Here is a 10,734-nt window from a genome sequence, read left to right on the forward strand (position 1 = left end):
ACAAGTTTGTAATATTTTGTATAGGGATATTAGCAAGATAATTACACTGTTTCTTTAGGGTGGTTTTTTCATTACTGATAATTGAGGGGCATAAAACATTCATTTTCACATACAAACATAACACCATGCACAAAACTGCTACAGGATCGTGAATGACAAACAGGCATGCTGATAAATCCAATTGCAGGTGATTCTCATCCAAAATTAGATATGATAGGGGCAGGGCACTGTGGCTCACATCTGTAATCCCACCACTTTGGGAGGCTGAGGTGGGCGGATCACTTGAGGTTAGGAGTTCGAGACCAGCCTGGTCAACATGGTGAAACCTCGTCTCTACTAAAAGTACAAAAATTAGCCAGGAGTGGTGGTGGGTGCCTGTAATCCCAAGTACTCAGGAGGCTGAGGCAGGAGACTCGCTTGAATCCGGGAGGTAGAGGTTGCAGTGATCTGAGATCGCGCCATTGCACTCTAGCCTGGGTGACAGGGCAAGACTCAATCTCAAAAAAATATATATACATATATACACACACACATATATATACACATATATACACATACATATATACGTATATATACACACACACATATATACATACACACATATATATACGTGTATATATACACACACACGTATATATATGACGATATGATATGATGGGCTAGTCACGGTGGTTTACTTCTGTAATCCTAGCACTTTGGAAGGCTGAGTGGAGGATTACTTGAGCACCAGGAGTTCAAGACCAGCTGGGCAGCATAACAAGACCCCATCGCTACAAAAAGTACAAAGATTAGCCTGGCTTCCCGGCTACTCAGGAGGCTGAGGCAGGATGATCACTTGAGCACAGGGGGTTGAGGCTGCAGTGAGCCGTGATCACACCACTGCAACCCAGCCTGAGCAACAGAGTTGAGACCCAGTCTCAAAAAAGAAAAAAAAAAAAAGTATATGATGTATCATCATGCCCCTGACAGGAGATATTCTGGTTAGAAGCAGCCATCAGTGTACTGTTACAGTTTTCCATGTCGGATGATTGAAATAATCTCCATAGGCCAGCTTCTGACTCGGTGCACTTCGAACCTAGTTTCTTCTACACTCCCACATGCAATGTTGCTGGAGCTGGAGGACAGGGTCATCCTGGGATTTGACCTCTGACCCTGCACTTACGTGTCTCCATTCTAGGTAAGTAGCAAAATGGGTGTTAGAAGTATTTCTGGAAGTGATACTACTCCAGGACAGGTGGCGGCAACTGTACTACATATGAAAATTACTGCAAACCAGTGGCATATACAAATACTCTCCAGAACCCAGACACCCACATCTACCCTTGATTCGATTTAATCAGTGCCCCCTGAAACAGATTCGAAAGGTGCCTGTGGCCACTTCAATGCCCTTCCACCTGAGGGGACACATGTCTGATTGAAATTAAAGGGGAAAGTGGCAGAGGCACGATTATGGTTAAAATGCTTCACTTCTGCAAAACAGATGAAACACAGGACCGGGTGGACACCCTGTCTGGACCTTGGAAGGGGCCTGTGCCTGTGCGGAGTCTGAAGCTGGAGGCTGGTGGCTTCGTGGAAATCCCTGCACCCCATTCTTTTCATTCGGTGCAGTCCCTTTCATGTTGCTGGCTTTGAAGGGACTGGGCGGGCTGCCTGGCAGAATATCTCACCTTCTGGGCTTATCTGGGCTCTCTTGTTCTTCAAGCTCTGGGCACTTCTTACTGCCAAAGAAGCTAGAGCTAAAGGTTTGGTGGATTCACGGTAATGTTCTTAGCTGGAATTCACATTTGTGGTGCTACAGACTTCCTCCTTCATTACAGCCTAAGGCATAGCCCATCTGTTTGATCCACTGTTAGCAGTTAACCCCAGAAAATGATCAGGGCCTGATAATTTTGGGGTCATGATTCAGCCCACGACAAGTATGGTTTACAAGATGGTGTTTTTCCAACTCCACTGTTCCTTCTGAATTTATTAGGCTGTAAATCATGGATTTCTTTGGTTCCCATGAAATGCAGCTCCTCCTAGAAAAACAGAATAAAACCTTTCATTCTTTCCCTTGAATGACCAATTTTATAAGCGAGGTGTTAGTTTAGCAGATGCTTCAAAGCCGACAAGTCCCTTTGTTCTGAATCTTTTTTGTATAGTCACCATGGACCCATGGATGTTCACTGAGTCAAGGCGTTTCAATCCACTCCAATCACTTTCCTTTATGACACACAGACAGACACGACTTTGGCCAGTGGTAGCTTCTTCATGCCACTGTTTTGTCCTGTTGACAAGACTCCATTGGTTCTTGAGAACTTCAGTACTTTTTAGTGTGTTTGATGTTTTGTAATTTATTTTTGTATAATTTTAAACTTAAAGAAAACTTGCAAGAGTAGAGAACGAAACTCCTCTATACTTCTTAACCAGACTCAGCAATTATTTGCATCTTGCCCCATTTGCTTTATCATCTTGCTGAGAGACAGACAGAATAGCATGTAGAGAACATATAAATACACAGTAGACCTACACCATTTCTTCACAACCTTTTGAGTCTGATATGCCTATTTCAGTATCTATTTTGTAAAAACAAGGATATTCTCATATAACTACAGTATAACTGTCAAATTAAGAAATTTCACATTGATAAAATTTTTGTAATCCATATTGCATATTCACATTGTATCAGTTGCCCCCATCGTGTCCTTTTTAGCTAATATTAATGGCATTGGGCATTCATTCATGTACTTATTGGATATTTGTATATCATCCTTTGGGAAATGCCTGTTCAAATATGTTTCAAGTTTGTATTGAGCTGTCTTGTTCTTTGAATTATAGAAATCCTCTACATTTTCTGTCCTTTGTCAGAAGCAAGGTTATGCTTAATCTGTGGCTCAAGAACAAATGGTTTCTGTTTTCTCAAGTTCGTCCTTGATGAGAAGTTTGAATTTTGTTTGTTTGTTTCAAGAAGACCTTGGTATTCCACTCTGAGTTTCAATTAGGACAGCTGGGAGCGGCGGAGAGTCATTGCTGGGGGAAGAGCTCAGGCCAGTGGCTGGAAGTCTAGTGCACTTGGTTTTTGCACTGGGAGTGCTCACTTTCCATTTGGCTGGAAGATGTGCAGATGAGGGCTTATGTCACCAAAGGCTGAAGTTCTGATGATCTAATTTGGGCAGAGTTTAGCCACAGGCTCCCCCTCATGGCCTTTTCTGTCCTGGGTGCTCACTTGTAGTTTATCAGCTGCGGCTGCCATGAGCTTAGTCCGCTGGCTCTGCAGAAGAGAAAGGCTGCGGTTCTCTGTTTTCCTTTGGGCACTCTTCATGGCTACGATAACCACCGCCACAGCCTTCCTGACAGAAGCTCTCCGCTGCCCTCCTTTCTTCCAAGTGTCAACTCCCTTCCAGAATTGGTTGCATCTTGTTCACTCTCCGCTGGCATCAGGCAATTGCTTTTTGTAATTTCTCCAGTGTGGACAGCTGCTGTCTGCAGAAAGTTGGCTCTGGCAGGAGCTGACTAGGTATGGAGCCTGCAGCATGTGACTCTGGGTAGAGAAAAGTTTCGATCACCAAATACCTTTATCATAAACTGAAATATTAAGATATTCATCTTGATCTCAAGATGTGCGTGATTCCTGTTTCAGATATCCTTACCACCTTGGGCTGTTCCTGGCCTTTGCCAGCTGTCTTGAGTCTCCTTGGCATCGGCATCCTCAGAGCACCCCCTCTGCCAGTATAATCATCCGATGGGCTCTTCCTGTCCATTGCACAGACAAAATCAATTTACCGAGCCATGGCATTGCAGTAGAGAAAGGGTGTCACTGACACGAGGCTGGCCCACGCAGAAGAACTGGAGTTACTACTCAAATCATTCTCCCCGAAGGCTTAGACACTAGGGTTTTTGTGGACAGTTTGGTGGGTCGGGGGCTAGGGAATGGGTGCTGCTTATTGGTTAGGGATGAAATCACAGGGGTGCAGAAAAGGGTCCTCTTGTGTTAAGTCCACATCTGGGTGGGGCCACAAGACCGGTTGAGTCATAAGTCCTGGATCCCCATGGGGCCAGTCTGGAAAAATTTTTAAAAACCCAAAAAAAACCAAAAACGTAGATTCCACAATAGTGATGTTATTTATAGAAGTAATTGTGAAAATCCCCACATGGCCCCTAGAAAGAAGGGATTATAGAAACTATGCCTACATTTTAGCAGAATTCAGATCCCTCCTATAATCCTATTCTTGTGGTCTTTCATTAGTCTTATAAGGTGGTTTTCAGTTCCCGAGCACGGATGAGGTTAATTTTAGGAAGGGACTGTTATCATCCTTGCTTTCAAGTTAAACTATAAATTCTCCCCAAAGTTAGCTTGGCCTATGCCCAGGAATGACCAAGGATGACATGGTAGTCAGAAGCAAGATAGAGTCGACGATGTCAGACTTCTCTTACTGTCATAATATACTGCACAGGCAGTTTCACTGGAGCCTGTCAAGGGGATATCTAGCACCACCCTGCATCAATGCCTTCCTGAGAGGGGGTTTTGGGATCTCCACCTTGGAGACACCCTTCAACTCCACCTGCTCTTCCCCCAGCAGGTGTGAGGGCTGGCCCTGACCCTGGATAACTTCTCTGTTCTCCTGTCCTGAGATCCCAGCCTCAGAAGACACTCTAGTTGGGTCTGCACACAGCATTTCGTGGTTGTGGTGGTGGTTTTGAATGGGCAAGTGGATAGTGGAGAAAGGGGAGGAACTGTGGTCAGGGCACCATTAATAGAGGGAGGCAGGGAAGGGACAGATGGTAGAAAGGGGTGGAGAAAGAAAGGTGGAGGGTGAAGGGAGCTGCTGCTGCTATCTGAAATCATGGTGGAGCCATGGTTCAGGGTTAAGAATAGTTCTGGACAGAAATCTTGTTATAATTAAACATTAATCAGGCTGCACTTTGACCCACTTCCTTGTAAGGGCAAGTCCCATAGCATGAGATATCAACAATCTACACCCCACTGTTCCTATCTAGGAACTTCTCTGCTGTTAGAATCGTAAGGCTTCTGTTTAAGAGTTGCTTAAGCAGATCCTGAATTCCAGCAGAACAGCTGATGCCAACCGGTTTGAAGATCCCCACAACAGGAACCAAGTCAGGATGACAACACCATTTTTTCCATCTCCCTGTCCACAGCTTCATTCCACACTCTCCAACCTATCAACAATCTCCACACTGCAGCCTACGCCAGAACCCTGAAAAACCCTAGCCCCACACTCCCTGGGGAGATGGAGTTGAGGTTTCCTGCCATCTTCTCTTCTGGTAGCCCCATGATTAAGCCTCTTTCTCCGCTGTAGCCCGGGGTCTTGGCATATTGATTTGCAGAGTGCATCAGGCAATGGACCCGTTACAGGTAGAAGGGAATCACACTATGAGAATGCTTTTCTTTCTTTCTTTTTTTTTTAGAGATGGGGGTCTCACTCTATTGCCCAGGCTGGAGTGCAGTGGTGCAATTACAGCCCACTATAGCCTCAACTTTTTAATTCAAGAGATCTTATTACCTTAGTCTCCCTAGTAGTTGGGACTATAGGTGAATACCACCAAGCCAGACTCATTATTTTTATAGAGACAGGGTCTTGCTATGTTACCCAGAGTGGTCTTAAACTCCTGGGCTCAAGCGATCCTCCTGCCTTGGCCTCCTAAAGTGCTGGATTACAGCCATGAGCCACAAAACCCAGCTGAATATTTTTATTTCTAAACCTAAAGTAGAATGCAGCACTGGAATTCTGGAAGCCCTCAAGCAGGATTACAGACCCCAGGCCCTGCTGGAGCTGGTCAGGCACTGCTCTCCTAAGTCATTCTTCCTTAGTGACATGTGAGGGCCGCTGGCCCCAGTGTGGGGAGGGGACTATGCCCTGTGTTTGCTGCCTCTGTCCCTGTCCACTGCTGCTGCTCTGTGGTTTACAGAGACAAGCGTCATTGCAGGGCTCACGTCATCGCGCCTTCCCCATGTCCACCTTGCTGCCCTCCTGCCTCACATTCACACGTGGTGCCCTCGCCCGACCTGACCCCTACCTCCTGCCCCATACTCCTCTTTTCCTCAGCCTCTTCCTCCCATTTCACCCCACACAGACGCCTTCCCTGCCTCTAGACTCTTTAAGGCCTCTCTGGTGTCCTCTTTCCTAGCTCTTTTGTTTTTCTTTATGCTGTTAAACCAGGTTTAGCCTCCTTACATATTTAAGTTCAGCCTACGGGTTTCTTTGTAAGTCGTGAACACTAACAAGCGGAGGTGTAAGAAGAGCATAGCCTACACCTGTGCCAATCACTGAGTTTCGGCCAAATGTAGCCAACTGTTCGCACTGCATTCAAATAAGGCAAATGCCGAGCTGTAACTAATCCAGCTGCATCCCTACCTCACTTCTGTTTTCTGTACGTCACTCTCCTTTTTCTGTCCATAAATAAGCTTCCACCACGTGGCTAGAATCTCTAAGCCTACCCTGGCTGCCTCATTCGCAAATCATTCATTGCTCAATGAAACTCTTTTAATTTGGCTGAAGTTTTTTTTTTTTTTTCCAATGCCATTTACCATAATTTGCAATTCATCCAGTCAATAACTATTTCTGGAAAGCTAAAGGTGTGCCAGGCACTGTGCCCGGGGCTGGGGTAGGCCAGGGATGCCCTCCAAGGATTCGTTATTCGGACCCTGTATTAGAAAGTTGGTAGAGAAGCAAAAGTGGTCAGACTGCCTTGAAAATATTTGCCACAAACGCACCATTTAAAGGCTGTACCCTCACTGAACACCTGCCCTGTTTAGCATGAGCATCTCTCTGCCTCTGACCGTTGTGTCCACGCGCTTGGCAATCAATTTTTCTGATTGTCAAATTTTCCACAACTCAATACAAATATAACACCAATGGATGGCAAAAGGAAATTTTCAATCTTGCAAACGCTGTAAGGTTTCACGGAATTGATTGACGTTATGTTGGGGGAATTGCTCAAATTATACACAAAGCTACTGACAAAGGAGATTCTGGAAAAATGAGACTAAGTAACAATTATTTGAGACTGTCAACAACTAGTCCTTTGTTTCCTTACTCAGGGCATTAAAAGAAAAAACAAACAAACAGAAACAAACCAGCCCTGACAAAACAAGGAATTTAATTCAAAGGATGATGAAGAGCGCTGGGGAAAATCAAAGGCCATACATATTTTTTAATGACTCTCTTGCTGAACACATCATGTATCACGTCAAACATGAAGTTAAAAATGTGGCGTTCTGCTCTCATAAAACATAGTCAGAAAAGGTATAAGAACTCCACTGCCACCGTTAATGTTGACTTACTATGATTTTAAGAATTTGGGCATAGTTGCAATTTTGCCTAATTTACCTTTTTAAAATACAAGGTAAAATGGACCAATGTTCATCATTTTTAATTTAATTGATCAACATAGATTCTAAATCAAACTGTACTTCTATTTACTTTGTATTTTGGTTTAACAGGATGTGCTGTGCACGACTTTGTACTGTTTATCTCCTGATAAGGAGAATTTCCTGCTGTGTTAATTTGTATAATTACCTTTGTGCTGACTCTCCCCCTCACTGAAATGTGAGGTCTGTGAAGGCACCATCTTCTCAGTCAGCATCCCAGCAGGAAACAGATGGCTTCTCACCATAGAAGAGTTCAAGGGCCTTCATGTTGGAAACCTGTGGTAAAGGTGGCATAACTGCCTTAAGTCTGGTGCCTGGGACTTAGCCATGAGGCAGAATTCTTCTTAGCAGACCTGGGCTTTTCCCACCTAAATATGTCAAGCAGCACTTAGTAGGCCTCTGTCTCATGTCTGGGGTGCTTGTGACCAAGGACCCATTGCCATAGACAAGTATGGGTCAAAACAACTGTTACCTGCCATCCCTTGCTTCTTGGGGCATTGAGACCTGCCCTGTCTCTGATGATTAAGAGCCACCCCTACTCTGGTGTTTAGAGTGGCACTGCCTCCAGCCCACAGAGGGCGGTCCACAGAGCTGGTGAAGGACTCACCAACGCATTTCCTCTCTTCTTCCGGGCCCCCTGGGGAAGAGGCATATTAGGGAAGGTCTGAGTCAGCTGCAAATAGTAGGTGCCTTTCTACATTTCTATTTCCTTGAGACTTTGAGCTCTGTTCTCTGTAGTGTGCCAGCATTTCAAGCTTTTTGATCCCATTAACTTTGTCCAATTAGCCAACCTGGAGGATTATTAACCACTTTCTCAGGGTTTGAGCCAACATATTAAACGCTGAAACCCAGCCTAATCCAGGCTCACTCTCTTCCACGTGGGGCAGGTGCTGTCAGACTCCACCCCACGCTTGCTCCCAGGCTCTAGCTGCTACCTGCTAGAGTGGACCTGCAGCTCCATGTTGAGGCAATCTCCTCCCAGGGAGGTCTTGGGCCTCCTCACCCTGCCTCTGCTGTTCTCAACTGTTTTCTGGGACTGCAGGCAATGAGAGGTGTGGAGTGGGTCCTGGGGGACTGGTATCAGCTCAGGATGCAGCTTCCCCAGGTGCAGTCATTGCAAGACTTTTTAACAGAGGAATGTTGGGTTCCATGTGGGACGGGAGGTGAAAGGAGGAAAAGGGGGCAAAAGGGAGGGGAAGGGAAAAGAGGAGAGAAAGAGAAGGGAGAGCAAAGGGGTGCCGCCTCTGTAGACAACAGGGGTTCAGGGGAATTGGCAGCTCCAAATTTCCAGTCTCTCTTTTCATCTCTGCCCAAATGTCTCCATTGTGTCTTTCCCCATGGACACCTTGTATTAATCTGTTTTTGTACTGCTATAAAGAACTACCTGAGACTGGGTAATTTATAAAGAAAAGAGGTTTAATTGGCTCAGGGGTCTGCAGGCGGTACAGGAAGCAAGGCATGGAGGCCTCAGGAAACTTACAATCAAGGCAGAAGGCAAAAGGGAAGCAGGCACGTCCTACATGACCAGGGCAGGAGGACGAGACAGGAGGAGGAGGTGCCACACACTTTTAAACCAGATCTCGTGAGAACTCTATCACGAGAAGAGCAAGGTGGAAATCCACCCCCAAGATCCAGTCGCCTCCCACCAGGCCCCACCTCCAATACTTGGGATTACAATTGAACGTGAGATTTGGGTGGGGCCATATCACACCCTTTCCTTGTAAGAGATCAGGCAGGGTTGAGCATTTAATTGGCACCTCAGTGCTGCCCCCTAACAATCAGGCCCATGCTTGTGCCTCAGCACAGGTGTCCTGGGACCAGAGAGATGAGGGATCCCTTCAAAGCTGCCCTGGAAGCCGCTGGGTCTCTACACCTATTCTTAATTTTATGCTCATGGTTTTACATTTCTCTTTTTCCCTGGGCAGGTGCCCTAGGGGGCTGGCGACTGTGGCTCTATGATCTCTAGTTGCCATAGTGACCAAGCACCACATGAACCCCCATGCCTTGCCCACTGCCTGCACTTCCTCCTGAGCCGTCACTGAACATGCCCTGCCCACTGCCTACACTTCCTCCTGTGCCGTCACTGAACATGCCCTGCCCACTGCCTGCACTTCCTCCTGTGCTATCACTGAAGAGAGTTTGAAGAGCAACGCATACCGTGGTGACTTGTGCCCCATTGCCGACCAGCAAGGAAGTGACCTACACGTGCAGGTGACCCAGAGTCCAGTGCTAGGAGGAACAGCAGCCCATTTGCCATTGTGAGCATCCTTGGGAGTCCTATTGGAAGCAGAGGCTCCACACCTCTCCCTCAGTGCATGAACCATCCCCATGTGGCCTGCTCCTAAGACCTTGACCACATTTCCACCGCAGTCCTGTGGAAGCTGGCACAGCATAAGGGCTCCTGGAAGACAAGCAAGTCTCCGCAGCTCCCCAGTGAGCCCAGTGGCACTTCAGCCCTGCCCTCACACCCCACCTCACCTGGGGAAATGACATGGTTTTCTCCCACAGCTGAATCTTTGTAGTGAGAACTTCCTGCTCAGAGCTCTTAGTGAGCCCCTGGGCAAAAGCCAAAATGCTCAGGAGCCATGATCAGGGGTGGGGCCAGGAGGGAAGTGGAAAACTGGGGCTGCTTTCAGGAGGGGCCACTGCTCTGCAGAGCCTCAGATCACGAGGGAATTTCTGTGAAGATCCTGCAATGTGATTCTTCATCACACTGTAGAAAGAAAAAAACACGTGTATACAAATGGCATAGACACACACACCTAGATACATACACACACACATCTGTAGTTATAAAGTCACAGGATCATCTTCCTGTCACATAGGAGTCTTGCCTTTGAGCAAACCTGACATGAACACCTGACCGCCAACCTCCCAGGACCATTCTTTGTATTGAATCTGTAGTGACATTCCTCTACAAAGCCACTTCCCCAAGAGCAATGATTCTCAGCCTGAGCTGCATCAGAATTACCTGGAGAGCTTCTCCAATCACAGATGGCCGGGCCTCATCCCAAATTTCTGATCCACCCCTGAGCATATGAATTTGAAGGAAGTTCCCAGTGAGGACAAGTGCTGCTAGACCAGGGGCCACACTTTGAGAACCACCAGCTTTCATGGCTCAGTGTAACAGTTGTCCAGTCCAAAGACAGGTAACTTCCAGGTGCCAGATTCAGGCATAAGCGTCACGGCTGGCTAGCTTTGTGATCTTGAGGATTGCATGAAGGAGTGCAGGGAACATGCTTCATTTGACACCTCCAGGTGGGAAGCCCCTACCTGGTAGTTACTGGTGCTGCATGGTGAAATCCATTCAGTTTCATTTTCTCCACTTGCAATCCTGAACACACCTGCTGCATAAAATAGATTTA

This window comes from Mandrillus leucophaeus, unplaced genomic scaffold, assembly GCF_000951045.1.
Source record: "Mandrillus leucophaeus isolate KB7577 unplaced genomic scaffold, Mleu.le_1.0 Scaffold69, whole genome shotgun sequence".
NCBI classification, from domain to species: domain Eukaryota; kingdom Metazoa; phylum Chordata; class Mammalia; order Primates; family Cercopithecidae; genus Mandrillus; species Mandrillus leucophaeus.